The sequence below is a fragment of the Melozone crissalis genome, unplaced genomic scaffold, assembly GCF_028551555.1.
Source record: "Melozone crissalis strain CALT ecotype California unplaced genomic scaffold, PUWL_Pcris_2 ptg000107l_1, whole genome shotgun sequence".
NCBI lineage: Eukaryota > Metazoa > Chordata > Aves > Passeriformes > Passerellidae > Melozone > Melozone crissalis.
Window position 1 is genome coordinate 605,555 of NW_026535884.1, and position 27,347 is coordinate 632,901.

The window sequence follows — 27,347 nt, forward strand, 5'->3', positions numbered from 1 at the left end:
AAATAATGAGGAATCCTGGATCTGGAAGGGACCCACAGGGATCAGACCCAACCCCTGGCCCTGCACAGACACCCCAACAATCCCAGCCTGTCCTGGAGCTCTGGCAGAGCTGTGCCCATTCCCTGGGCAGCCTGGGCAGTGCCAGCACCCTCTGGGGAAGAGCCTTTGCTGATCTCCAGCCTGACACAGCTCCGGCCCTTCCCTGGGGTCCTGTCCCTGCTCATTGAGTTCAATGTGTAGCAACCAGACTCCACAGGCAGCTGCCTCCAACACAAGAAGAGAACAAGGAGTAACAATCCCCACGTCCCAGGGCACCTGACTGACCCCAGGGTACCAATGGGTGAGGTTACAATTAAATTACATTCCTCCTTCTGTTACAATCCCTTAATAAACATTCCTTAATTAAAAGCATCTCAAATTGGGCTGCAGAAGATGCAAGCAGTGAATAAACATGATGGTTCTAACAGGATTATTCCAGCTCCTGTAGAAAGGATCCAAGATCATAAAAGAGGGGCTTGGGGATTGCCTAATAAACATGCCACAGATGGCAGGCAGACTTGCTTCCTGGCACACATTCCCAGACCTGAAGGTACTAAGGAATGTCTCCCTGCTATTACAAACACTAATTCAACGATGGTGACATTTTTGAGGAGCAGAATGAGACCACAAAACTCTCTTCACTTCAGGCACAGAACCAGATGGTAACAAGTTTGAGCTGGTACAATCTGTTCTGGATTTCCATCAGCCACCTAAAAGTCAAGGTCTCCGTGCACCAAGATGCAGAGAATTCAGCCCTCCTGCACTTCTGTTCACTTGGGTGTGTCTCCACCTTTTCAGGAGCAGGTGAGGGATGTCCACAACCACAGCAGCTCCAGAGGAAGGTGCCCATCAGTGCTGTGGGATCCTCTGCTCCCTGGAGCTCCAGCATTCCAGCCCATCCCAAGAGGCAGCCGTGGGCAGGCAGCACCAATCTGCTCAGTGCACAGCGTGTTCCTAATGAGAGCTGGAGCTGTCCCTGACTAGAGAGGAAATTCCTGGCAATTTGTTCCAAGTGTGGTCACTTGATGCTTCCAAACTGTGGCCCTGGACTAAGAGAATCCCTCAGCATCCCCCTGGAGCTGAGGCAGACAAAGCCAAAAGTATTTTCCAAACCATTCACCCTCACATGCCAGAACCCACTGCACTTGTTCCTTGGGATCCTGCAAAACACTCCCAGGTCATAGAGGGGTGAAACTGCCTTCTCCTGGTGCCCTGAGCTCTGCACACAGCCTCTGAAGGAGCCCTCTCCTCCTCTGTTCACCCCATGGACAGAGGGAAGCTCCTTCCTGCTGCTCCCAGCCCAGCTGCCCTGGGAGCTTTCCCATTATCCCATCCTGCCATGGCTGCCCCATCCATCAGTGCCAGGCACTGGGATGGGGCACATTCACAGCATCTCAGCTCTGTGAGGGGCTCTGGGAATGCTCAGCCTGCTCTGGATTCTCCATTCATCATGGGATGGGGCCTGACTGTCAATCCAGGCCCTACCTGAGCTCTGGGAGCCACATCCAAGGAGGAGCTGCTCTGCTCCTTTCCCAATGGCTTCTCCTTTCCTCCCCAGCTGTGTCAACCCAGCCCCTTCTGCAGCCTCCAGCCAGGAGCAGAGGCAGAGGGGCTGTGCCCCTCCTCTCCCTGTCAGAATGAGGGAAAAACACGCAAAACCCACCAGGAATATGAAATTTTATGTGCTTGGGGCCACATCTGGCCATAACATCACTGCAGCAGCATGTGCTGCACACTCCCCTGTGCCAGAGCTCAGCACTATGACTTCAAGGCCCTGGAATTTGGGAAGCAGAGATGCTGCAAAGATGGGGGTGTGGGACTGCTGCACATGGCTGCCAAGGCCTCCTCACTGTGCTGCACAAACTAATCCTGAAGGGCAGCAAAGTGCTGGAAGTGTCTCCTGGGAAAGCCTCAGAGGAGGTGAGCAGGAGCCCTGCTCTTGTTGTGGCTGCCTCAGATGGAAATGGTGCAGGAGGAAGAGAAAGGGCCACACAGCCACAGCACCACAGACCCAGCTGCTTCTGGCTGTTTAGATAAAGCTAAAGGAAACCAAACAAAGCTCTAACCTTCACTTGTACCTGACTTCTCAGGTTAAATACCCCAGACATTCCCTGATCTCTGTTCCCAAACCCTCCCTTCAGACAGCACAATGCTGTCATCTCATCACACACAAACTTCCTTCTGGAGCTCCAGTAAGTGACAGCAATTCCTTTTATCACTTACTAGAATTCAAGATATTACTTCACCTGATGTGCTGGGACAGGCAGCTCTGGAGCAGCCAGGACAGTCAGGGGTCACTGGTGGAACCAAAGCATTTGTTAAATCACTTTTTCCTTTGGAGCATGGCTTCTGCCAAGGGTGCAGGGTCTGGAGGAGCCACAGGGGAGCCCTCACTGGGGACTGCAGCTCTGATCTCTGCCTGTGAGCAGGGACAGCACCAGGGAAGGGCTGGGGCTGGCCCAGGGGGGTTTGGGCTGGAGATCAGCAAAGGCTCTTCCCCAGAGGATGCTGGCACTGCCCAGGCTGCCCAGGGAATGGGCACAGCTCTGCCAGAGCTCCAGGACAGGCTGGGATTGTTGGGGTGTCTGTGCAGGGCCAGGGGCTGGGTTTGATCCCTGTGGGTCCCTTCCAGCTCAGGACACTCCATGGTTCTGTGAGATCCTCTCAAGAAGCTCTAGAGCCTGAGGAGATGCTGAGATCCCCCCTGGGAACAGCAAGGACAGACTCTGCTGAGCACTCAGAGCTGGCCCACCACAGTGACACAAATTCCATCTCTGCCCAAACCCCATTTAGTGCCAGGTGACATCCAAAGCCTCAAACACTCAGCAGTATTGTCACTCACTACTGCCTCAGGAGCAGTCCCTACCTTGGAAAGACTCACTCTGATGAGTATTTATTAACTCAGGAGTCTGATGGAGAAATCAATGACCCTTAATCAGACTCTAATTCAAACAAAGTGGTCTTGTCCTTATCTTTTATGCACAAACACCCTCTTGCTATGTTAGGCATGACTGGACAAAGGCAAAGACAACCTTTGTTCAGTGTTCAATCATCAACACAGCATGGGTGGGTAAAATACAGTTATTTATGCTTTATTGCTGTTAAAGGAATTAATAATAACACATTCATCTGAATCCCATGTCAGCCTGGGTCCCTTTATCTCTAAAGGGAAACAGAAGGATTGAAGGTGCCCAAGAATCAGACAAAATTACTCAAAAATTACTCTCTCATCGCTTTCTAAAAGAAAGTAATGAATGAAAACATGATGGAAATTCACAAACTACAAGAGGTGTGCAAATAGAAACTTCCATTCAACTGGTTCTTAACACAAGCACCAGGGTGTTCCTTGAAGCCCAGGGGAGACAAATCACAGATGCAATGAACAGGTTAAACTTCCACCCAAATCTCCCCTTTACCTTGGGAATTTCTTACCATAACATAACACAAAAACTCAACTCCTGACTGGGTCTAAGTGAGATACATGGAAAAATATTCAGAATATAAATCTACCCAAATCTCTAATAGTTCAGGGGTACAGAAAACTGTCCCTGGGGACAGGTTATTCTATGAAGCTTTGATCCCCTTTCACTGGTGTCCCAAATGCAGACACCTGGATTTTGGCTCTTCACATTATCCACCTGCCTGGAGATCTGGCACAGAGCCCACTCTCTATGGATGCACTGACTCCATGGAAAATATTAAAGGATATTAAGGGAAGAAGAGAAATCCCTTGATCACAATAGATTTAAAGAGGCTGCCCAGAATGTTCTCTTCTTCACCTGTCCTCTGCCACATGAGTAGCTCCATGTGCTGATGAGGTTTACCAGGAAGGAATGTCTTGATCCATGACAGAAGCCAGGCAGCACCTGAGGGTTTGCTCTGTGCCCTCCCTGTTCCCTCAGCCCAGAGCCTTTACTCCCAAACCCTGCAGCTGGAGGGCAAGAACAGCCCCAACAGCACCAATGCAGCCTCTGATGTGCCAGCCATGGAGGATGAGCATCTGCACACTCCAAACACAACCTGAGCTTGTGCCCCATCGTGCTTTATCTGGAGTGTGCATCATTCAGGTGAAATGTTCCTTTCCTGATGTTTGCAGGCATCTCCTGCTCTGGGAGGGCAGCTGCACTTCAATGTTTTGGGGGTTCAGATCCACCTGAGGCTCTCCCCATCACCTCCTCATTCCCAACCCACCCTCAGCCTCTCATCCTGCTCCTCTTCCTCAGAACAAACCCCCTCTCCTTAAGAGCTGACCTGCTCAGGCCTTCCTGCTTGATCCACACAAGATATTGTGATATAAATCCATCAAGAGCAGAGGGAACACCAGGCTTTCCCCTAGCTCACACCTCATTCCTTACACATCCCACTTTCCCCATCCCAGTATCTTTTATCTCCCTTTTTTCTCAGCCCATTACCTGCCTCTTTTGCCCCCTCCTTTTTCAGATAAGCTTCTCCACTCTCAAGTCAGCCCTGCAGAATATTTATCTAATAGAGGCTACACAGAGATCAATTTATTCCACATATCTCACTAAACTGTATTTCTCCATTCTAATTAGAACCCCCATTTATCTCCTGTTGTGGACTTTTTTGTAACCAGCCCTTTGTCTCATCTCTTTTATGAGAAATCATTTGTGCAACTCGTTTTCCTGACCCATTTCTTAGAATTACAGAACTGCACCATCCTGCACAAAACTGCAACACCTTGATTTTCCCTTGGAAAATCTCAGAGACAGGACACAGGGCACTTTTAGGGTGTTTATCCTGGAAGTCAGGCCATGCCCCAAACTGCCTGATCCAACAGCAAAACACATTCCTCCTCATCCACTATTATTTTCTCTAATTTTTCAAGTTGCTTTTCATTTCTGTTACAGATTCTAGGAGGAACTAATGCCTGTACAGAAAAAAAATTCAGACTATAAATAAAAATACAAGTAATGCCTGTAAATTTGTATTTCATTTATAAATACCAATTTAAATACCAATATAAATTTAATTTATAAATTGGTAGAAATAGAAATAAATTGGTACAAATTTACCAATATAAATTTAATTTATAAATACCAATTGGTGTGTATATATATATATATGAAAATACAAGTAAGGCCTGCAAACTTGTATTTCATTTATAAATAATAATTTATACATTAATTATTTAAATACCAATATAAATTGGTATTTAAACCCCATTTTAATTTAATTTATAAATATTTAAATACCAATATAAATTTAATTTATAAATTGGTGTAAATATAAATAAATTGGTATAAATTTACCAATATAAATTTAATTTATAAATAAATTGGTATTAATTTACCAATATAAATTTAATTTATAAATACCAATTGATGGTATTGGTGTGCTAATCTAAGTCCTGCTGATAGGTCACTCACTGCAAGGTTCAAGCCACACCTTCTACACTGGTCACTGGCCCCAAACTGCCTGATCCAACAGCAAAACACATTCCTCCTCATCCACAATTATTTCCTCTAATTTTTTAAGTTGTTTTTAGTTTCTCTTACAGACTCTAGGAGGAACTAATGCCTACACAAAAAAAATATTCAGACTATAAATGAAAATACAAGTAATGCCTGTAAATTTGTATTTCATTTATAAATACCAATTTAAATACCAATATAAATTTAATTTATAAATTGGTATAAATATAAATAAATTGGTATAAATTTACCAATATAAATTTAAGTTATAGATACCAATTGATGGTATTGGTGTGCTAATCTAAGCACTGCTGATAGCTCACTGCAAGGTTCAAGCCACACCTTCTACACTGGTCACTGCCTGATCCAACAGCAAAACACATTCCTCCTCATCCACTATTATTTTCTCTAATTTTTCAAGTTGTTTTTAGTTTCTGTTACAGACTCTAGGAGGAACTAATGCCTGTACAAAAAAAAAATACAGAATATAAATGAAAACACAAGTAATGTCTGTATTTAATTTATAAATGCCAATATCAATTTAATTTATAAATTGATATTGATGTAAATAAAAATAAATTGGTATAAATTTACCAATATAAATTTAATTTATAGATACCAATTGATGGTATTGGTGTGCTAATCTAAGCACTGCTGATAGGTCACTGCAAGGTTCAAGCCACACCTTCTACACTGGTCACTGCCTGATCCAACAGCAAAACACATTCCTCCTCATCCACTATTATTTTCTCTAATTTTTCAAGTTGTTTTTAGTTTCTGTTACAGATTCTAGGAGGAACTAATGCCTGTACAAAAAAAAAAATGTAGAATATAAATGAAAATACAAGTAATGCCTGTATTTAATTTATACATACCAATATCAATTTAATTTATAAATTGATATTGATGCAAATAGAAATAAATTAGAATAAATTTAGCAATATAAATTTAAGTTATAGACATCAATTGATGGTATTGGTGTGCTAATCTAAGCACTGCTGATAGGTCACTGCAAGGTTCAAGCCACACCCTCTACATTGGTCACTGGCTCCAAACTGCCTGATCCAACAGCAAAACACATTTCTCCTCATCCATGGTTATTTTCTCTAATTTTTCAAGTTGTTTTTAGTTTCTGTTACAGACTCTAGGTGGAACTAATGCCTACACAAAAAAAATATTCAGAATATAAATGAAAATACAAGTAATGCCTGCAAACTTGCATTTCATTTATAAATAATAATTTATATATTAATTACTTAAATACCAATATAAATTGGTATTTAAATACTAATTTTATTTAGTTTATAAATATTTATACCAATATAAATCTAATTTATAAATACCAATTGATGGTATTGGTGTGCTAATCTAAGTGTTGCTGATAGGTCACTGCAAGGTTCAAGCCACACCCTTTATTCACTTTGTTTCTGCACTGGTCCCAGACATCATAAATCAGTTTTTTGCTGAGCAGAGAAGCTGAGGATGGCACAGGAGGGGAGGGGAGGCTGGCACTGCCCTGCTCCAACGCCAGGTCTTACCTGTGAGAGCCCAGGGGACGATGCATGTCCCGGTGGCGTTGCAGCAAGATTTGGGTGTCCCTTATTTATTTCATGTGCAGTGTAAGGGGATGGGGCAGGAGGACCCGGTTGTCTTGCTACTTGTGTTACCTGTGTGGAGATAAACTGTTAGTAAAACATTACATTAGTAATCAGTCTGCAGAGACTCCGTTGTACATATCTAGAGAGACAAAATAATATTTACTTAGCTAAGTGAAGCACTGCACAAGTTATTTAACTATTTATGTGATTCAGGAAAATGTGGAAGGATCAAAAAAGCAGAGCACCAGCTGCACTGATGGAAATGTGTGAGATCCCTCTGCCTTTAAGCCTGGAACCTTTATTCCCTCCATGACAAGCCATATAAAAAATATTGGGATTTTGCAAGGGGATTGTCTTGGTTTGATACACATTACCAGCAACAAAGTAAGGGAGAAATTTTCATATTCCCCTCCAAAAAGGAAAAGTAAATGACTGCAGAGAGGCCATGGTATCTGCAGGGCTTGCCACAAGCAAAGAATCAAACAGCAAAGCAAATCTTGCATATGTTTATCTCCTTTCTCAGCTTCTATTAAAAATGCTCAACAAAACACCTTAAGCAAAGTATTAGAAAAATGTTTTAATGGCACACAAATACATGCCTCACTTTACTATCCCCAGTATGGAACTGTTTTAAATATATTTTAGAGAGTGGCTATAGTGAAAAAAAAGGGGAATCAAAGGAAAAAAAGAGTCACACAACTACTGAGTGGCACCTCCAGCTGTTCAACACAATTAAATTCTGGCAGATTGGGTTAAAATGCATGCTACTGAAATACAGCATTGACCTTTTCTCATTTATTTGTTTGCTGAAAAGCACCACTTAATAATGGAATGGTTTGGGTTGGAAGGGACCTTAAATCCATCCAGTGCCACCCCTGGCATGGGCAATGCCACCTCCCACTGTCCCAGGCTGCTCCCAGCCCTGCCCAGCCTGGCCTTGGGCACTGCCAGGGATCCAGGGGCAGCCACAGCTGCTCTGGGCACCCTCACAGGGGAGGATTTATCCCAATATCCCATCTAACATTCCCCAGTGTGAGCTGAAGGCACCTGAAGCCCACACAGGTCACTGGCACTGCACAGCCCAATGTGTGCATCAATGTCCCCAGCAGGGTAAAAGCAGGCAGAAGGAAATTCCTGGCTCTTTTAATGAGTATTAGCTCCAAGAGAGCACAAGTCACAGAGTTCACCACTTAAGTGCTTTTTCCAAGTCACTTTATTGCACCCAGAGTGTCATTCCAGCTCCTAAACCACCACAGCAGCTGCGCCAGCCCCGAAATCCCAGGAAATCACAACATGCAAGAGCTCCAGGGCTTGGGAAGGGGCCAGGAGCCTTCACTGAGGGAAGATTTACAGCCCCTGAGTGCTCATCAGAGGAAAGGGTGGGTCAGGCACAGAACCTCATCCTGTGTCCCCAACTGGATCCTTCCCTTTGCCAGGGATGAATCATCTCTTTTTCGGGCTGATCTCTCTTGGCAGGTGTGCGCACGCAGCCCCGGCTGGGTCAGAGCCAGCCTCACACAGAGCTCCAGAAAACTTTCCACAGCCCATCCCTGAGAAAATGAAAGTCTGTCCCATGACTCCTGTGTCAACCCTGAGAGAGCTGGCGTGTCAGTCATGCAGCACTCGGTGCTGGGGAGGGACTCTGGGCTGTGATGGAAATCAAATAATGCAGCCAGGAGGGGGAGGAAGCACAGGCAACCCAAAACACAAGGAAATAATGGGAAATAATTCCTATCAACAGCCCCAGTGGCAGGCTGTGTCCCTGCTCCTCACCATTCTCCTCCAATGGCACTTCTAGGGGGAAACTTTGGTTATTTTGGTTATAGAGGTTATTTTGTAACAGCTGTGGGACTCCAACCACTGCCAGTTTTCACCTCCCTGCTCTCAGCTATCCAAAATCCTGTGATCCAACAGCAGCCAAGCCCACACAGGGCTTTGCCAATGGGGACAGGGGCACTACCAATACCCCAGGTCACTGTGAGCACCCAGCAGTTCTCCTCCTCCTCAGAAATTACAACATGCAAATAGAGTTGTGGAATAGAATCCCAGAATCACCAAGGCTGGAAAGCCCTCCAATATCTAATCCAATCTAGTTCAACCATAAATCCATAAGCACTGCCAGGTCCACCCCTAAACCACATTCCTAAGTGCCACATACCCACACCTGAACACTTACAGGGGTGGTGACTCCAGTGGGGAAAATAACCTAAGCTGGAAGTTACTGAAAGACATCAAGAAATGCTCTCATGATTGGATCTCAAATCTGGAAGCTGAAATCTGAAATCTGAAATCTGGAAGCTGAACTGAGAAGAAAACTGCAGCTGCTTGAATGAGTCCATGAGATACCTTCATGCAGGGCAGCAGACACATGACAGACACAGGTTTGCACCCACTAAAATTGGCTTCAAAGCCTAATGAAGGCAGCAGAACAATTATAAAATTGTACCAGTTTGATGGTTTGGCAACAGCTCACTTGGAGAGTATCCTGTAGGAGCCCACCACTGATATTCCAGGACCTCCTAAGTTTAGCCAAGTCTAGCTCAGTGCACCCAAACCAAGGACTGGTGTTTGTTCCAGCAGAGAAAAGCACAGAGAAGCCTTTCTCAGCAGCTCAATGGTATGGAAGGTATGGAAACATCAGCACAATGTTGGTGTTTCCATACCTTCCTCTTCCTGCAACAAATTATTTACAAATAAACTGAATTATGAGACACTGATTTTCATGTAAACAGGTAGTAAAGGAAAACAAACTTGCTGAATTTGTGTGTTTTCTTCAGTAATTTTTAACAAAGGTAAAAGGTAGAGGGTGTCTAAGCTCATCACTCCTGGGGTATCTGCCCCCATAGGGCCCAGGGTGTGGTTTGCTGCTTCTTAATGGTCTGAGATTACTATGGAAGCAAATATCCTCCTTAAATCTATAGGTTAAGTTGTTCTCCTAAAAATGGATGTTCAAAATTACATATTCATTTGTTAGGGCATCACCTTCTATTTTCCCTGAGTAGCAAGAGCTAATTTTAGTTTTCCAGAAGCCTTAATCCTGTATTTTAAAGGAAAAAGGTAATGAAATACAAAATAAAAACTCAGTCTGGAATTCTTCTTTTCTTTCTGAGCTTTTTTTACACCTTTTGGGTTTAGCATCTCATACAAGTTTGGGATTACTCTTTACCCTGGTTTCCCTGTGGCTGCCCCATCTCTGAAGTGCCCAAGGCCAGGCTGGACAGGGCTTGGAGCACCCTGGGATAGTGGAAGGTGTCCCTGCCATGGCAGGGGTGGCACTGGATGGGCTTTAAGGACCTTTCCAACCCAAACCATTCCATGATTCCAGGCAGGAGCAGGATGAGGCACTGAGCTTCCCCTCCTGCACATCCACAGCCTCGGCCTCCTGACCCAGATCCTTCCTTTGAGCACAGGGAGGCTGCAGCAGCTAATCCCCCCTAATCCCTTTTCTACAGGATTCTCTTCACTGCAGGAAGATCCCTTCAAAGGACACGAACCATGGAACCTCTGCTGGCTGTGAAACACTCTGGGGGACCAAGGGGTGCTCCAGGACAGAAACAACCAAATACCCCGAGAGCCAATGGGAGTCAACCCTTAGTCCTTGAAAATCTGGGACAAGGAGGGTCAGGGGATAGGACAGTTGGGACAGATGGAGATGAGAGATCTCTGCAGCCAGGTCAGGAACTTGGGGTTTATTGCAAAGGGCCAAATGCAGGGCCCTGCTGGGAGCTGCCAAACACAGCTCAGAGCAGGCTGAGAGAAGAGAGGGGGAGAGAGGATGAGAGGGTAAGAGAGCAAAAGCATACGAGAGTTCCCATTCCAATACCATAAATCTTCTTCTGTGTTGAATATTCTAATTCTCACTAACCAATCTAGTACAATATACAAATTCTATAGCATTTCCATACAGCCTATAAGAGTCATTGCATTACCATACTGTGTTATATTTTAAACTCTAAAAACTCCTCTTTGGGCCCCTTCTGCCAAGCTGTGGGGTCTGCTCTGACCCTTGGACCTGTCTGCAAGCAGAGGGAATTGTTTCATCAAAAGGGGATTACCTTCAGCCAGCCACACCATTGTTTTCTAATTGTTCAATAACTAAGGGATCTCAAAGTTTGCTTTCATTTCAATCTCACTTATAGTTTCTTTATTCTCAAAATCTTTTCCAGGCAATCATATTTATAAAGCTTTCCTGTTTCATCTTCCCCAACAGGGGCTCTCCAGCACCTCACAGCCCCATTGCCTTCTCAGCCCCCAGCTGGAGTGAGCTGGGCACCCTGACAGGACAGGACCCTGCTCCAAAGGCACATGAGGACAGCCACTAATGGATGCCTTCAATGAGTGCTGGGCCCTGCTCCAGGCTGCACCTGGCCAGGTGACTGCTCCCCACACAAACACACCTTGTGTTGTTGACACTCACTCCCAGTCAGTTCTCATGCACAAGTCATTCACAGAAGCACAGAATGGTTTGGGTTGGAAGGGACCTTTAACTCATCCCATTATTCCATGGGCAGGAGCACCTTCCACTGCAGGCAGCCTCAGTGCTGCTCCTCAGCTCATGAGAGTTTATCCCAGAGTAGTTTTGGTCCAAGCTTCAGCACTTCCAATCACAACATGCTACCAAAGCAGTTACAAACCTCCACCATGACCTGCCAAAACCAGTTATTTGTGCCAAGACAGGATGTCCATGAGCACCATTATTCTTCTTATCCAGTTCCTTGTGCTGAATCTGAAGAGCATTTCTGCTTCTGCTCCTTAATCTCATTTCCCACAGATCCAGCCCCATTCCCCTGGGCACAGGACAGGGGTGCCTGGTGGGATTTACATTCACCTTTTGTGCAGTTCCCTTCCTGTTAGAGGTCTACACTTTTCCAAAAAACTCTCTTGAAGATATTTCTTCGAAATAATTTACAACAAAAACAGGATTTCACTCTTATGCCCCTTCTAAACTCTGCAGGTTTTGGATCTTTCAGAGGCCACACAAGTAACCACCCTCATTTCTGGCAGTGTGGAGGATTTGGAAAAAGCAGGCAAGAAGCAGTTTACAGGACAACCCCAAACCTTTATGTCCAAAAGCAGCTCTGCAATAGAGGATTCTCCACTATTGATGAGGGAAATTATTACAAGGTTAGTTCATGGAAATTATTTTCAACTGTGGTTTGCTTTCATATAATTTTACTGCTGGATTTATTTATTAAAAAACCCAAACCAACAACCCACTCAGTATAACATATCACAATAAATAAATAAAAATTACTTATGATGAACTTAGGTGGGTTTGGTTTTAATACCAGCATGATTTCCTTGATAAAGAGGTTCTACCAAAGCCTTGTTGTGAAGTTTGAGCACCTCCAAGTTCTCAGACAAACTTCATCCCACTTGGCCTCTTCCTCACCTCCTACCTCTGTCCTACAGGAAAATTTGTTCCTCAGATTTAGTTTTAATATTGGGGCTCACAGTGGAAGCCCCATGATTTAGTTTTATTATTGGAGCTCACAGTGGAAGCCCCATGATTTAGTTTTATTATTGGGGCTCATAGTGGAAGCCACATGATTTAGTTTTATTACTGGGGTTCATACTGGAAGCCACATGATTTTCCATTCCCATTTTTGTAGCTGTGGGGGAAAAAAAGAGCTCTGAAATGTGCAACCAAGGTCCTGATAATGCATGTGGAAAGGCATAGAAAGGATAATTGAATTATTTTTTTTCTTTATCTAACTAAAACTGGGGGTTCATCTGTGGGTTGTTCATATCTCAAGTGATTTCTGCTCCCACCCCACACACAGTGTAGGGGAACAACTTGGGGGCAGCTCAGAGTCACCACGTGGTGCTTCTGGACCCCAAAACTCTTCCCACACCATCTGGAAAAATATCTCTGGGAGTGATGATCCATAATCCACGTGGAATCCCACAGAGGATGTGCCAGCAAATAAAACACTGATGGGAAAAAGCAGCCCCTGGGTACTGAGGATGCACTTGAAGATCTTGGAGGCTTTTTCCAACCTTCAAGATTCTGTGATCTCACAGTGCTCTTCAAAATGTGTTTAATGCAAAGCCAGGCCTCAAACACATGGTGCTGCTCCTTGTGTAACAAACCACTGAGACCTTTCATGAATGAATTTGTCAAGGCACTCCCATCATGTGTTTTTTCCACCCCAATTCATTTTTCCCTGGACTCCCTCTGAATCTGAAATCTGCCTGGGGCTTCAAATGGAAGCCTGAAAAGAACCCAGCCGAGAAATTTCTCTCCTTTCCCCAAAACATGAAATTTTCTCTCAAACTTTTGCATTCTCAGATGCTGGAACTGAGATATTTCCAGCCCTGCCTTCTATTCCTGTAACATAGCAAGGAGTGATATTTTTCCACACTAAAAAGCTATTTTAGGTCATTCTTCACAGTTACTTTTCTATTTTACATTAATTTAAATTTCTACAGTCATATTTTCCCCACAGGCATCTGCATTATATCTTGGGAGGAAAGAAATGAAAAAAATAACCTTCTTTAAAGGACTTCAGATATTTTTAAAGTGTTTTTTAAGTGTTGTATGGGGTATATAAAAGATAATACAAACTGAATTATTTATTAGAAGTGTTTGTACATTTATGTTCACAGAATGGTTTGGGTTGGAAGGGACTCTAAAAGTTCATCTTGTTCCATGGCAGGGACACCTTAAACTGTCCAGGCTGGTCCCAGCCCTGCCCAACCTGGCCTTGGGCACTGCCAGGGATCCAGGGGCAGCCACACCTGTGCCAGGGCTGCCCACCCTGCCAGGGAAGGATTCTTCAGAATTTGTTCCTGTGGTTTTGCTTTTCTGCACACAAACATTTCTGTATCAGGTATTGGAACAGAGGCTGCCCAAAGGCTGCAGCTGGGGTTTGTGGATTCACTGCTGTCAAAACCTCAAACCTCAGAATCTTCAACCCTTGTGAGCTGTATCACATCCATTCCACCTCCCCTGGATGGGAATCCATGGCCACCAGACCCTTGAAATGTTCACAAATAAACACCCCTGAGTCCTTCTGCCCCTACAGCCACCTGAGCTGCTGCATTTCCAGACCAATGGCAGCACTGTTACCCTAATCCTGCCCAGAGCTCAGTTTAGCACCCCTGACAGCCCCAGCAGAGGAGGCAGCACAAAACTCCTGAAGAACCCAAAAAAGGGAAGGGCTAAATATCATCATTATCACTGAACCATCATGGAATGGTTTGGCTTGGGAGGGACGTGAATCCTCCTCATCCTTTTCCACCCCTGCCATGGCAGGGACACCTTCCACTGTCCCAGGGTGCTCCAAACCCTGCCCAGCCTGGCCTTGGGCACTGCCAGGGATCCAGGGGCAGCCTGGGCACCTGTGCCAGACCTGCCCACCCTCACAGGGAAGGATTCTTCAGAATTTGTTCCTTTGGCTTTGCTTTTCTGCACACAAACGGTTCTGTATCAGGTATTGGAACAGAGGCTGCCCAAAGCCTGCAGCTGTCAACGCCTCAAACCTCAGAACCTTCAACCCTTGTGAGCTGTGTCCCATCCATCCCAACTCCCCTGGAGGGGAATCCACGGCCACCAGAGCCCCCATGGCCACCCCTGAGTCCCTGTGCCCCTACAGCCACCTCAGCTGCTGCCTTTCCAGACCAATGGCAGCACTTTTACCCTTAATCCTGCCCAGAGCCCAGCTCAGCACCCCCAACAGCCCCAGCAGAGGAGGCAGCACAGAACTCCTCCACAACCCAAAAAATCTGTAACAAAACTTCTCAGTTTTGTTACAGATTCAGTGTCTGAGCACCAAAGACAATAAAAAGCTGCTTGATGGCATTATGCTGGGAAGAGCCCAGCCCTGACCTTCACAACACCTCAGCAGGGAGGCCCTGGGCTGTCACTGTGGCAGGTGACAGGGGACAGCCAGGGCCACCTCCGGGGCAGCAGAACCAGCAACAGGATCTGGTCCCTCTGGTGCCCAGGCTGCTCATTCACCCTACAGCTCTTTTTGCCTTTTTTTAATGATGGCAAGAATATATCATCACTATCACTGAACCATCATAAAAAGGTTTGGATTGGGAGGGACTTGAATTTTCCTCATGCTGTTCCACCCCTGCCATGGCAGGGACACCTCCCACTGTCCCAGGGTGCTCCAAACCCTGCCCAGCCTGGCCTTGGGCACTGCCAGGGGTCCAGGGGCAGCCACAGCTCCAACCCCAGGTGCCCAAGCCAAGAACCCCATCCCCAGTCACTCCTGCAAACAGAGAAGGAGAAAACCTTGCACAGCAGCTTATGTTTTTCTATAAGCAGCTTATGTTTCTGTATAAAACGTGGTGAATTTATCCCATCTACAGCTTTTCTTCCTGTTTTCCAAATAATTAAAAGAGCAGCTTAAAAGCAGGGTTTTTTGGCATTAAAAATATTTGCACTATCCCAACCAGAAAAGCAAAATATGACTTTCCCAGGGCTGTGCTGATTAAGCAAAGCTTATTTATAACCCTGGGCTTCCAGCTATTGCCATTGGAAAAAAAGAAATAGATAAAAGGAAAAGATCATCATGTTCACAAAATAACTGTTTCTAAGCTAAATTTCTACAATAATCAATATTATACATTAGCAATCATCTAGGACAGCGAGCCAAAGGCACCTATCCCAAATATTCTATTTACTATCAAAATATTTCTTCCTCTGTGCAATGGAATTTTTCACGTGAAAACAAATCTTTCTTGATTATTTTTCTCATAAGAAGGTGTTAGAAATGTGAAGCCACTAGTACACAAAAAAATAATCAGACTGTGAGATGCATGGGAAAGGAAAGAGATGGAGTCACCCAAATGAAAATATGGCCAAAACTGTCATTCCAGTGACACTCTCCTAATGGGAGAGTGGGAAAACCCACTCTCCAATATACTGAATAAAATTAGACACAAACAGCAATGGACCCACAAGTCTTTCAAAGATTTCTTCCTTTCTTGCTCCTATGCAACTAAAATAAATGACAGAATTATTAAGGCTGGAAAAGACCTCCAAGATCAAGCCCAACGTTCCCCCAATATCCCAATGCCCACAGGTGCCACATCCACCCATCTTTTGAGCCCTCTAAGGGATGTGACCCCACCATTGCCCTGGGCAGCCTGTGCCAATGTCTGAGCACGCTTTCAGCAAAGAGATTTTCCCAACATCCAGTGTGGGAGGTTCCCATGGCACAACTTGAGGCTGTGTCCCCTTGTCCTGTCCTTGTTCCCTGGGAGCAGGGTCCGACTTCCCCCTGGCTGCACTGTGGAGAGCCACAAATCCCCCCTTTCTTTTCCTACCCACATGCCACCAAATTTGAGCTCCATTTATTTCAGGGGCAGAGGAAGCTGTATTTTCTCTGGTGCCTGATTTCTGGCTGCCCTGGGGTTGTGCCCAGCCCTGAGCCCACCCTGCCCAGCCCCTGGGTACTCACAGTGCTGTACACAGCCGAGACGGTCGGAGTGAAGATCCGATCCTCCAGGGGCTGCTGGACAGGACCTCGGGGGATTCTGCAACACAGCCAGTCAAGGAAAGCAGCGTGGCAGGCAGGGGACCCCTCCAGGGACACCCCACCCTGGGGGCACAGCCTGGCAGCTCCAGCCCCTCGGGATGTGCCAGGCTCCAGGGGCAGCTGTCCCACCCTGGCAACGAGGGAAGCAACGCAAACTCCAATAATCCACAAAACCTTGGGGCAAACTCCAATAATCCACAAAACCCTGGGGCAAACTGCAATACTCCACAAAACCTTGGGGCAAACTCCAATAATCCACAAAACCCTGGGGCAAACTGCAATAATCCACAAAACCCTGGGGCAAACTCCAATAATCCACAAAACCTTGGGGCAAACTCCAATAATCCACAAAACCCTGGGGCAAACTCCAATAATCCACAAAACCTTGGGGCAAACTCCAATAATCCACAAAACCTTGGGGCAAACTCCAATAATCCACAAAACCCTGGGCCTGTCCACAGCGTCCCCCCCCCAGCTCTGCTTCTGTTTGAAAGGGAAAAAGCCCCGGAGCCACCAGCCCTGAGCACTCACAGCAAACCCCACAGATCAGCAGGGCACTGTGGACAATGGCAGCTCCTGTTCTGCCAAGCACGCAGCAATCCTGCTGCAATTGTTCCCTTGTTTGCCTCTCCTCACCCAGTGACTCCTTTCCTCATCCACCCACCAAAAGAAAGGGATGGGAGGTTTCCAGGAGCTGCTGCAGGGTGACTTAAAAGCAAATTGCAAGAGTTTTCTTAATTGTAAAGGCAGGGAAAAAAAAAAAAAAAAGGGAAAAAACCTATGCACAAAAAAACCCCACAACAGAATCCGGTTTATTTATTGAATAAAATGGAGATGCAGGGATCCAAAAGAATGAAAAAGCCTGACTTGGGTAACACCTCACACAGATCCAGACAATGCCCACTGTCATGAAAAGGCACTTGCTGAAAAGTTTTCCCAAATGCCAAAATCAGATTTCACCTTTTTGCTGTTTATATTTTACACACCAAAATTTCATGGGAAATGAGAACAGCTGGACTGACCGAGGTTCTTGTACATATGGAAGGACAGAGACATCACATGTTAACAGACTTAAAAAGAAAATAGAGTCATTAAAACGCTTCTTAATTTTATTCTAACATGGAAAAACACATTACTAAATTATATTCTGAGCCAAAATTAGTTTGAGTCAAGATTTCAAGAGACTCTTTGCACCCCAAGTTTGATCCCCAGATAAAAGCTGCTGCCCAAAGCTTTGCAGGGACCTCAGTGACAGGACAGACCCTGTTGGTGCTGACGCAACTCAACAGCCACCCCAAGCTCCACAACCCAACTATTCCCCTAAAAATGGACCAAATGTTAAGGCTGAAGTAAGGACTGTTCAGACACAACCTGCTCTGCACCTGCCCACAGCACATGTCAAGTGGATCAGCCCCTCCTCCAGCAGCACTGAGGCAAATTTACAGCACCAGACACACAGACAGAGTTAAATTTACAGCCTTGCTCTGCTCTGAACTCATCACTAAAAAGCTCCTCCTCACCAAACAGGCTCAGAAATCACTCTAAAACTCATCAGTTTTGTTACAGATTCAGTGTCTGAGCACCAAAGACAATAAAAAGCTGCTTGATGGCATTATGCTGGGAAGAGCCCAGCCCTGACCTTCACAACACCTCAGCAGGGAGGCCCTGGGCTGTCACTGTGGCAGGTGACAGGGGACAGCCAGGGCCACCTCCGGGGCAGCAGAACCAGCAACAGGATCTGGTCCCTCTGGTGCCCAGGCTGCTCATTCACCCTACAGCTCTTTTTGCCTTTTTTTAATGATGGCAAGAATTCATTAGCAGGGTCTAAAGCTCATCTGCACTTACCAGCTCAGGCCCAAGTGGTGTCATTTGATAAACAGAGAGGTTTTAAACAACCAAATGGGATTTAAAACCCAAACAACAGCAAGATTTGTCACAAACTTCAACAGAGTCACTCCCAGCCTTCATACCAAGGATCTTGCATTCACCCCCAATCTTTGGAAAACAACAACAAAAAAGCGAAAATCTGGGACAGAAGGATTAAACCACACTGGAAGATGGAATGAAAACTCAAATTTCCTGCTGTCCCTCTCCCCCAGAACATCCCTATGACAGGGATGACAGCCCAAGGCCCGGGATGGAGCTGCCCCCCTTGTGTCACAGCTGAGATTTCCCTTCTCCAGGCACTCCTGACAATTCACTGAAGCAATCTCTGCTTCAAAAGGGATCATTCCTGAGTTTGGAAAAATGGTTTCATCCCTGACAAGGTTGGGATTTATTTTCTTATTTTAGAACTTATATAAGTCAGGAGGAAATAATCTCCTTTGAGCAGAGCAACTGCTCTTTTTGCACCCAGGAAGAGCTGCCTGAAGGAAGGAGCAGTTTGGATGGATTTGCAGAGTTTGGAGTCAATGTTTAAGATCACACCTAGGAAGGGATGATTCTCATCAGATCCAGAAGAAACCTTTTAAGCCCTTTTTGCAAAAGGATTTGACCTGGACACAGGACTGATAGGAACAAATGCCTCCAATTCCAGTAAGCTTTAATGAAATAATGGTTGGAGAAAGTGATTACTTCCAGCATTTTACTTGTGGCATCCACAGACTGACTCTCTGCAAGAAGCTGGGCAAGTGGAAAGGCTCCTGCTTCCCTGAGAGGAGCTGGACCAATGGAGGGATTCCAGCTTCCCTGAAAGGAGCTGGGCAAGTGGAAAGGCTCTTGGAGCTTGTTCCTGCTCCCCAGTGGAAATCACCCCTTCCCTCTCCCTCCTGCCAAAGGAGCCTGTCCTGGGATCACAGCTGCTGTTGCTGGGGGAGAAGTGAGCCAGGGTGACAGCAAAGCTCATCACAACTTGTGCTGATGAGGCTCCTCCAGGAAAGGGCTAAGTGACAGCATGGATACTCCAGCAAGGGAGGTGAACAGGTCAGGTGGGAAGCAGAACCTCATCCAGCAGCATCATTACATCCACACCCACAGCACCCCCAGGGCACTCACTCATCTGCTCTCACACACAGAATTTGGTGTCACTGGGGCTGCACATCCCAAAATGCAGCACAAGCCTTGGGATTGCTGCCCTCAGGCTGCCCCAGCACAGGCAGGTGAGTGCAGGAGGGAGAGCCCAGCCTTGCTGCAGTGCTGGATTCAGCACAGCCAGGAGCACCAGAACAGCCCTGAGTAATTCAGGCAGCTCTTTGTGTTACTACCCTGCTGTGCTGAGATCCAATTCAGGAGCATCCTGTGCCCTTCCTCCCCCTCCTCCTCCCCTATATCCTGCCACCCACAACACTGATTTGGGCAACTCTGCTCCAAAATCACCCAGGAAGGTGGGAAGGGAGAGGGAGTGGAGGAAAAGCAAAGAAAATCCAAACCTCACACAGTTTTCACAGCTCCTTCCACAGGGAGAAGAGACGAGGAGAGCAATGAAGCAGAAAAGCAGGAGCAAGGAGAGCCTGTTAAATCCAAGAACCTCTTAAAGCACCATCAGCTGGTAAAGTGGAGCTGCAGCCTCTGCTCTGCTGGTGTCAGGCTGAATGAGTCCTCAGAGCTCTCCCTGCTCCATCAGCACCACTCCAGGATCTGGAGAGGGATGGAAACCCTGACAGTACCAGCACTGGATCCTCCTCATCGCTGTGCAGGGCTCATTAACTCATGAAATATAGATCTAAAATCTCACCTAAGTGAGATACTTCTGGCAGATTCATAAATGCAGGCACAGATGCAATGGGTGTTCCACCTAGTCCCCATCTGGCTGCAGCAGTGATTACAAGCTGGGGAATTTCAGGAGCTATTAGAGACCCAGTGGGAGAAGGAATGCTGGCTGGAAACCACACAGAATTTTTCTGGAAACCAAAAATCTCCCTAAAAAGAGGAGGATCTCTGTTAATTAGACAGCCACAGCCACACTCTGAGGAGAGGGGAATATGTGACTGCTCTGTAAAGTGATTAAGGAAAAAAAATCCAGCCTGGAGCTGCTGGAGCAATCAGGGACACTGCCAAATGCTGAGTGAAATGACAGTCAGCAGGAATTCCTTGCAGAAATCTCCTCCTTCTATCACATTTCTCTGCTTGTTCCAATCACACTACAGAACTGTGATTCTGCGAGATTTCTGTGCTGTTACAGACCAAAACCAGCAGGAATTTGTACAGCTTGCTCTGCTCCACCGAGATTGCAGGAAGGCAGAGAGAACATTATTCCATTTGCTCCCAAAATGGATTCATTTTCTCTCAAATGGTGCTTTTCACCTAAGCTCATTTCAGCAACTAGCAACCATTTTACCCCAAGCACCAGTGACCTCTCTTCCCCTTCCAGCTCACAGCTGAGGAAGCACCTCTTCCCAGGAATAGAAACACCCACAGTACTCACAGGCACCTATGCAAACACCTTACACAAACCATTCCAGAACTCCTGATTTTCATCCCTGCCCAGAAATGGAGCCAGTCTCCCACTGATTTCCCCAGGGTTATGTAATCCCCACACGTATCCCCACTTGTACTGAAACTGTGCATTAAAAATCTCAAGGAAAAACTGTCAAGCAAGATTACAGAAGGGCAAGAAACCACAAAGAATCTGAGCATTTCCTTCAGCTTTTTGGAGCAAGGAATCTATAAAACCCAAGCATGCATGGATGTGACAGCAGCGAGCTTTCCAGGAGTGTGTTTCTCCTCTGCAGCCTCTTCTCTATTCCCCATACAATTAAAATGCAGGAGGTGAACATCCCAACAGCAGCAACACTTCATTGAACCAGCTGGGTAATCAAGGCTCTGAAAAGGTTCAAAGGGAAAAGCTCTGCCAGTCACAGCAGCTGGAAACCCCATCCTTCCCAGCTCCACCATTCTCCACTTGCAGGGCCAAGCCTTTTGTAGGGCGCGCTCAGTCCTACCTGGCAGGGAGCTCCAGCAGGGAGATCCTGGGAACTCTGGCAGTGAGATCCTGGAGAGCTCAGGCAGTGAGATCCAGGGAGATCCCAGAGAGCTCTATCAATGAGACCCAGGGAGCTCTGGCAGAGAGATCCCAGAGAGCTCCTGCAGTGTGATCCAGGGAGATCCCAGACAGCTCCGGCAGGGAGATCCAGAGAGATCCCAGAGAGCTCTGGCAGGGAGATCCAGAGAGCTCTGGCAGGGAGATCCTGCAGAGCTCTTCCAGAGAGATCCAGTGAGCCTTGTCAGGGAGATCCTGGAGAGAGCTCTGGCAGGGAGATCCTGGAGAGAGCTCTATCGATGAGATTCCAGAGAGCTCTGACCGTGAGATCCTGAAGAGCTTTGTCAGGGAGATCCAGGGAGCTCCAGCAGTGAGATCCCAGAGAGCCTTGTCAGGGATTTCCTGGAAAGCTCTGGCAGTGAGATACCAGAGAACATTGGCAGTGAGATCCTGGAGAGTCCTGTCAGAGAGATTCTGGAGAGCTCTGGCAGAGAGATCCAGGGAGCTCTGGCAGGGAGATCCTGGAGAGCCCTGTCAGTGAGGTGTGGCAGTGAGATCCCAGAGAGCTCTGGCAGTAAGATCCAGGGAGCTCTGTCAGGGAGATTTCGGAGAGCTCTGTCAGGGAGATTTCGGAGAGCTCTGCAGCTCTGTCAGTGAGATCCAGAGAGCTCTGGCAGTGAAATCCCAGAGAGCTCTGGCAGTGAAATCCCAGAGAGCTCTGCCCGTGAGCCGGTTCAGCGCCGTGTCCTCTCCCTGCATCGATCAGCGAAGCCCATGGCTGCATCCCCTCACAGCCACATCATTCCCTCACTCACAGCCTCATCATCCCCTCCGTGCCACGCCGGGCTGGCTCCGGAGCTCTCCCTGCCCATCCCCGCCCGAGCTCTTAAAGCGGCAGCGCCGGGGGAGCTCCGCGGGTTCGGCGCCGAGCGCTGCCATCGCCGCTCCCCGAGCTCCGGGCTGTGCCACGAGGAGCAGGGATGGGAGCAGCATCCTGCTCCTCTCAGCAAGCTGATAGGGGATAATAATCACGCCAAGCTTGTAAAGGAAAGGGTAAAGGAGAAAGCTGAACTCCCCCACAGCACAGAGCGGTTTGGAAAGCTGCACGGCAATGAACGAGGAGCTCAGAAAGCATCAGTGCTCCCCATCAGAAGAATTAAATCTCAGCACAAACTCCTCAGCAGGAAATTTTGCAACTTGTTTTCCCTCAGCTTTCATCTTGCTGCTCCCAAATGTAGCACCACAAACTCCTTTACTTAGCAACTACTTCAGCAATCAATTTTCCCTTCAAAATCAATCCCTCTTTCGACATATCACGTTTCAGAAGCCCGAGGAAGGAATGCTGGCAAAGCAAACTACAGCCTTTAGAAGACAAAACAACAAAATCCCAAAACAAACTCCACTAAGTGACACATTACCTGGGAAAAATTAAAATATGTAACATCAAAACAGTGTCATCATCTCTCCATGCTGAAATGTGACAGCCAAACTGACTTCTTCCAAGGAAAAATAAAATAAAAAATAAAGGTTACAAAGCAAGTAACTCCAAACTTAGGGAAAGGCAGGATTGATGTTGCCTGGGTGACCATAATTCAATCCTCCTGTGTATCTGCAGAATCCAGCCCATTACTACAGAGACCCACACTGATTTCCCCCTCCCTGTCACCTCCACATTTTCAGCTCTTACAGGACTCCAGCACCCTGACCCTTCACAGTGAGCTGCTTTGCTCATAACAGATGAGAGATAATTAATATTACAAAAATCAACACCAACATAACTCAAGGAAAACATTTGAAGACCCCGCCTAATAAAATGCTGACCCTCCCTAACCATTCCCTGCTTCCATCAAACGACATATCCCATCTCCCTTCCTTGCAGAGATCATGTTTTACTTTAGGATGTGTTTGGGTGGGGTTTTTTGTCTGTTCAGGGTTTTTTTTTGCTAGTGGATTCCCAACAAGGGGATCAGGCTGAGCCTAAAGGAATGAGGTGGCCTCTGTATGAAAAGTGCTTTTATTTCCGTTTTCTCAGCTGGATGCAACTGCTCTTGCACAATGTGATGGGATGTCAAAACAAAGCACAATTCTGAGCCCTGACTGTACCACAGGTCAAGCTCCAGCGGGGCACTGGTGTTTCAATGTTTGGTGTTTCTTGTTACTATACCAGGGAAAAACAAATACAACTTTTGCTGGCACAAGCACTCAGGAATATGGTCACGGTTAAGAGCTGCAGGTGAGGAATTCCTTAAAAGCCCATGGCAGCTTTACACCAATAATTAATTCTGATCTAAGGACTATTTCTGGCAAGTCAAATGTTTTAAAAACAAAGGAATGCAATAAAAAGTGTTTGTAAAGTGGCAAAAATGGGGTTCATGGTTTAAAAGTACCAGGATTTTTAACAGAGCAGTACATCACCCCTGTCAAGAGATGCAAACCTTCAGGGTCTGCCACTTTCCAGAACGACTTATCCCCAGAGGGATCTGATGGTAAAAGCCATTATTAAGCTTGTTTCAACATTTTATGGCCCAGTATAAAGCTCCTTAGTGCCACATGTGTAGTCAATGTTCACAGCCCAGCTGCCATTTATCAGACATATAAATTTTAAGTGGATCAATGAAGTGTTTGTACAAACAACCTCTTTAATCCTTCATGTGTTTTGTGTATTAAACTGCATCACTGAACTCTCTTTAAATTCCCGTTTATGGGCTATTTTATACTCGGAACAAAACCTTAAATAAGGTATTTATCTTCTCCTTTTGTATCAGAAATGTACTTACATAAATATTGTTGATGTTTCACCACTCCTTTATTGCCCCGTTCAAAATCCCTGACTGCAGGACCTGTTTCTTGCTCCCCAACTGAACTCTGAGATGATAACTGGAAGTTATCATCCTGTCCATCCCTCTGCATTAAGTGCTCCTCATTAAATCATCCTCCCCAAGCTCTGGCTGGATCCAAGTGTTACAGTGAGGCTTTCCCTGCTTATCCCAGCTAATTCCATGCTCTAAATGAACACTCTCCTCGTAACAAAACTTGCCTCAAAACACATCTTGAGCTTTTTACCTAATTATGTGTCATTAATCTCAGTATCAGCTTCCAAATAATCCCAAGCACTGCCTTTCCCTGCTGTCTGCCCCACAATGCAGGGAGCTGAATGGGAACAGGGGGGCTTTCCAAAGAGAATGGGCACACAAATCCCCATGAACCTCAAAGCCTGTCAAAGCTTTCCAGGGCTGAAAACTGCAGCTTGAAAGGAAAATGTGACCTTCAAAATCTGGCTGAACAGTGTGCTGTCCCTCTCCTGCCCCCAGCATCTGCTGCTGCTCAGAGTCTGCCCCTCTCCCTCTGGGAGTCCCACCACATTTTGGGAATCTGTGGATGCGGGCTTTGGCACGTCCAGGTCAGGGCCAGGGCCCACCTGGCACATTCCCAGCCCTTCTGTCAGTGCAGCCACTGCCACAGTGCACGCCCTGTTTGCACCCCAGCACGTCTCCAAATCCTCCAACTCACATCCCTTTAAATGCACACTCCACAGAACAGCCCAGGATCCCAGACTGGTTTGGGTTCTGAGGGTCCTCACAGCCCATCCAGTCCCACCCCTGCCACGGGCATGGACACTTCCCACTACCCCAGGTCACCTCCAAGCCCCATCCAGCCTGGCCTTGGACACTTCCACAGCTGTTCTGGGCACCCTGCCCACCCTCACAAGGAAGAGTTTCTGCCCAGTATCCATCTATTCCTGCCCTCTGGCAGAGGGAAGCCATTCCCCTTTGTCCTGTATAAAAAGCCCCTTTTCCCTCATCCCTTCCCTTCCATCTTTGGTCCATGTGTGATAATCTCACAGTCAAATCAAATGGGAATGCCAAAGGAAAGCCGGGGGCTAGGGGGAAGGTAACAGAAAAAAAAATCCCTTTGTTGCAAATTATCTGTATTCCCAGCATCCCACTGACTCCATGATGCTTTCAAACACAAACCAGCAATATTGGGAGCACCAGCTGCAATAGTTCCACCTGCAGACAAGCACCTAATTAGCCAGAGCTCATTACTTCCAGGCTCAGTTTTGCATCTCTAAATTACCAGCAGAGACAGCTCACTGGCACTAAATCACCCCAGGCCTGGCCTCACCCCCGGGGCTGCCAGGACCCACCCATGAGCCAGGCACAAACCCCAATCAATTCTCCTGCCCGATACAAACGTGTTTCTAAGGGCAACCTGATTTTGTTAGTTCATCTCTGTCTCCCTCCACTGCAACCTCAGCATGGAGGCAAAGGGGCAATTTTCAGCTGAGACCCTGGAGGGGTTGTTTGGGGTGGAAGAAACTGTGTCCAAACCCTGCTAATCCTGCTGGGATTCTCCTTGAAGCAGGGTTGGTGGGTAAGGGACAGGTCTGGAGGTGATGCATGGAATATTTCTGTAACTCTGAACTTTGAGGTGTATTTTCAAGGCTCCCAGAAGTGTTCACAGCACAGCCTGAATTAGGTTAAATCCACATTTCAACCCAGCTGTGAAATATTAGTAATTACCAAAATAAAGCCATGAAGGCTCCATGGGTTGTGCCTGTGCCAGCTCAGCTAACAAGGTGAGCAATGTGCCAGGAGAGCATCTCTTGCAACCTCAGCATGGAGGCAAAGTGACAATTTTCAGCTGAGACCCTGGAGAGGTTGTTTGGGGTGGAAGAAACTGTGTCCAAACCCTGGGATTCTCCTTGGGGTGGGTGGGGGACAGGTCTGGAGGTGATGCATGGAATATTTCTGTAACTCTGAACTTTGAGGTGTATTTTCAAGGCTCCCAGAAGTGTTCACAACACAGCCTGAATAAAGTTAAATTAACATTTCAACCCAGCTGTGAAATATTAGTAATTACCAAAATAAAGCCATGGGTTGTGCCTGTGCCAGCTCAGGTAACAAAGTGAACAACGTGCCAGGAGAGCATCTCTTGCTCAGCTATAGACAACTTCTCACCAGCTGACTTGTCCTCTTTCTTTCAATTCACATTTTATTCTCAAAATACATGGACTCTTCTAAGAAATGAAAAAGTCAATACATCTCATCAGCTCCCTTCAGCTGGAAATCATGGCACTGCCACGGAGAGGCAACAGCATCACAGGGAATGTGCCAATGAAGCCTTAAAATTGCATTAATTTTAGGAGAGTTATTTATGATTGTACTTGTCCATGTTAATTGAAACCCCCATTAGGCTGCAGAAAACAGGCAATGCTCAGGAGCCTGGAGCAGCCCTATTTGTCTTCCAACAGACCCTGCTGCTCCAAGTGATTCCTCATGGATTCTAGCCAAAACCCCAGGACAGGCACCTTATAAAGAGCCCAAAATATTAAAGTGGGGGAAAAAGACTCAACAAGGTGAGCTCTGGAGACTCCAGCTGAATTCTGGAGAATTGTCTCTAAGTTACAGAGGACTATGGTGGGCCAACATCCCATGGAGAAATTCCAGATGAAGCCTGAACTCCAAAATGCACCCAATAAATTGGCAGCAGAGCTGTGTTCCACCAGCAGCACACACACCCAGCCAGCTCAGAACAGCCTGGCCACAAAAACAGCCCCAAAGTCCCAGGCAGGGCAGTGCCAGGAAGTTGGGCTCATGCTATGAGATACAGGGCTAAATTCCTCCTAAAATTCCATGGAATGACTGTGGATCTCTGCTGGAGCTGTGCTGCTCTCAGCAGTGATGAAGCTTTTCTTTGCTTTCTGCCCAAGGGAATGGGAATTCCCAAGGCATGGGAATGCAGGATTTTGGTGCTGCTGCTTTTTACATCCATATATTAAAGGCAAACCTGGAATTTTGTTTGTCATTTTAAGGTCTACACCAAGACATCATTTCTTTACTTCTTAAAACAAGTACCAAGTGAT

General features: G+C 46.4%; 1 protein-coding gene across 4 annotated transcripts in view; it reads right to left on the reverse strand.

Moving 5' to 3' along the window:
* The window catches only part of EIF4G3 (eukaryotic translation initiation factor 4 gamma 3), a 146,770-nt gene that overhangs the window by 90,088 nt on the left and 29,335 nt on the right, over positions 1 to 27,347 (reverse strand). For 2 of the 4 annotated variants that reach the window (XM_054292045.1, XM_054292046.1), the window contains exons 2-3: positions 16,486 to 16,561; positions 7,010 to 7,153 (exon numbers count right to left, since the gene is read on the reverse strand). The gene's annotated coding sequence lies outside the window, so the exon portion shown is untranslated. Of the gene's footprint in view, positions 1 to 7,009; positions 7,154 to 16,485; positions 16,694 to 19,931; positions 19,995 to 27,347 lie in introns of those variants that run through there. The other 2 variants (XM_054292048.1, XM_054292047.1) reach the window with 2 other exon arrangements.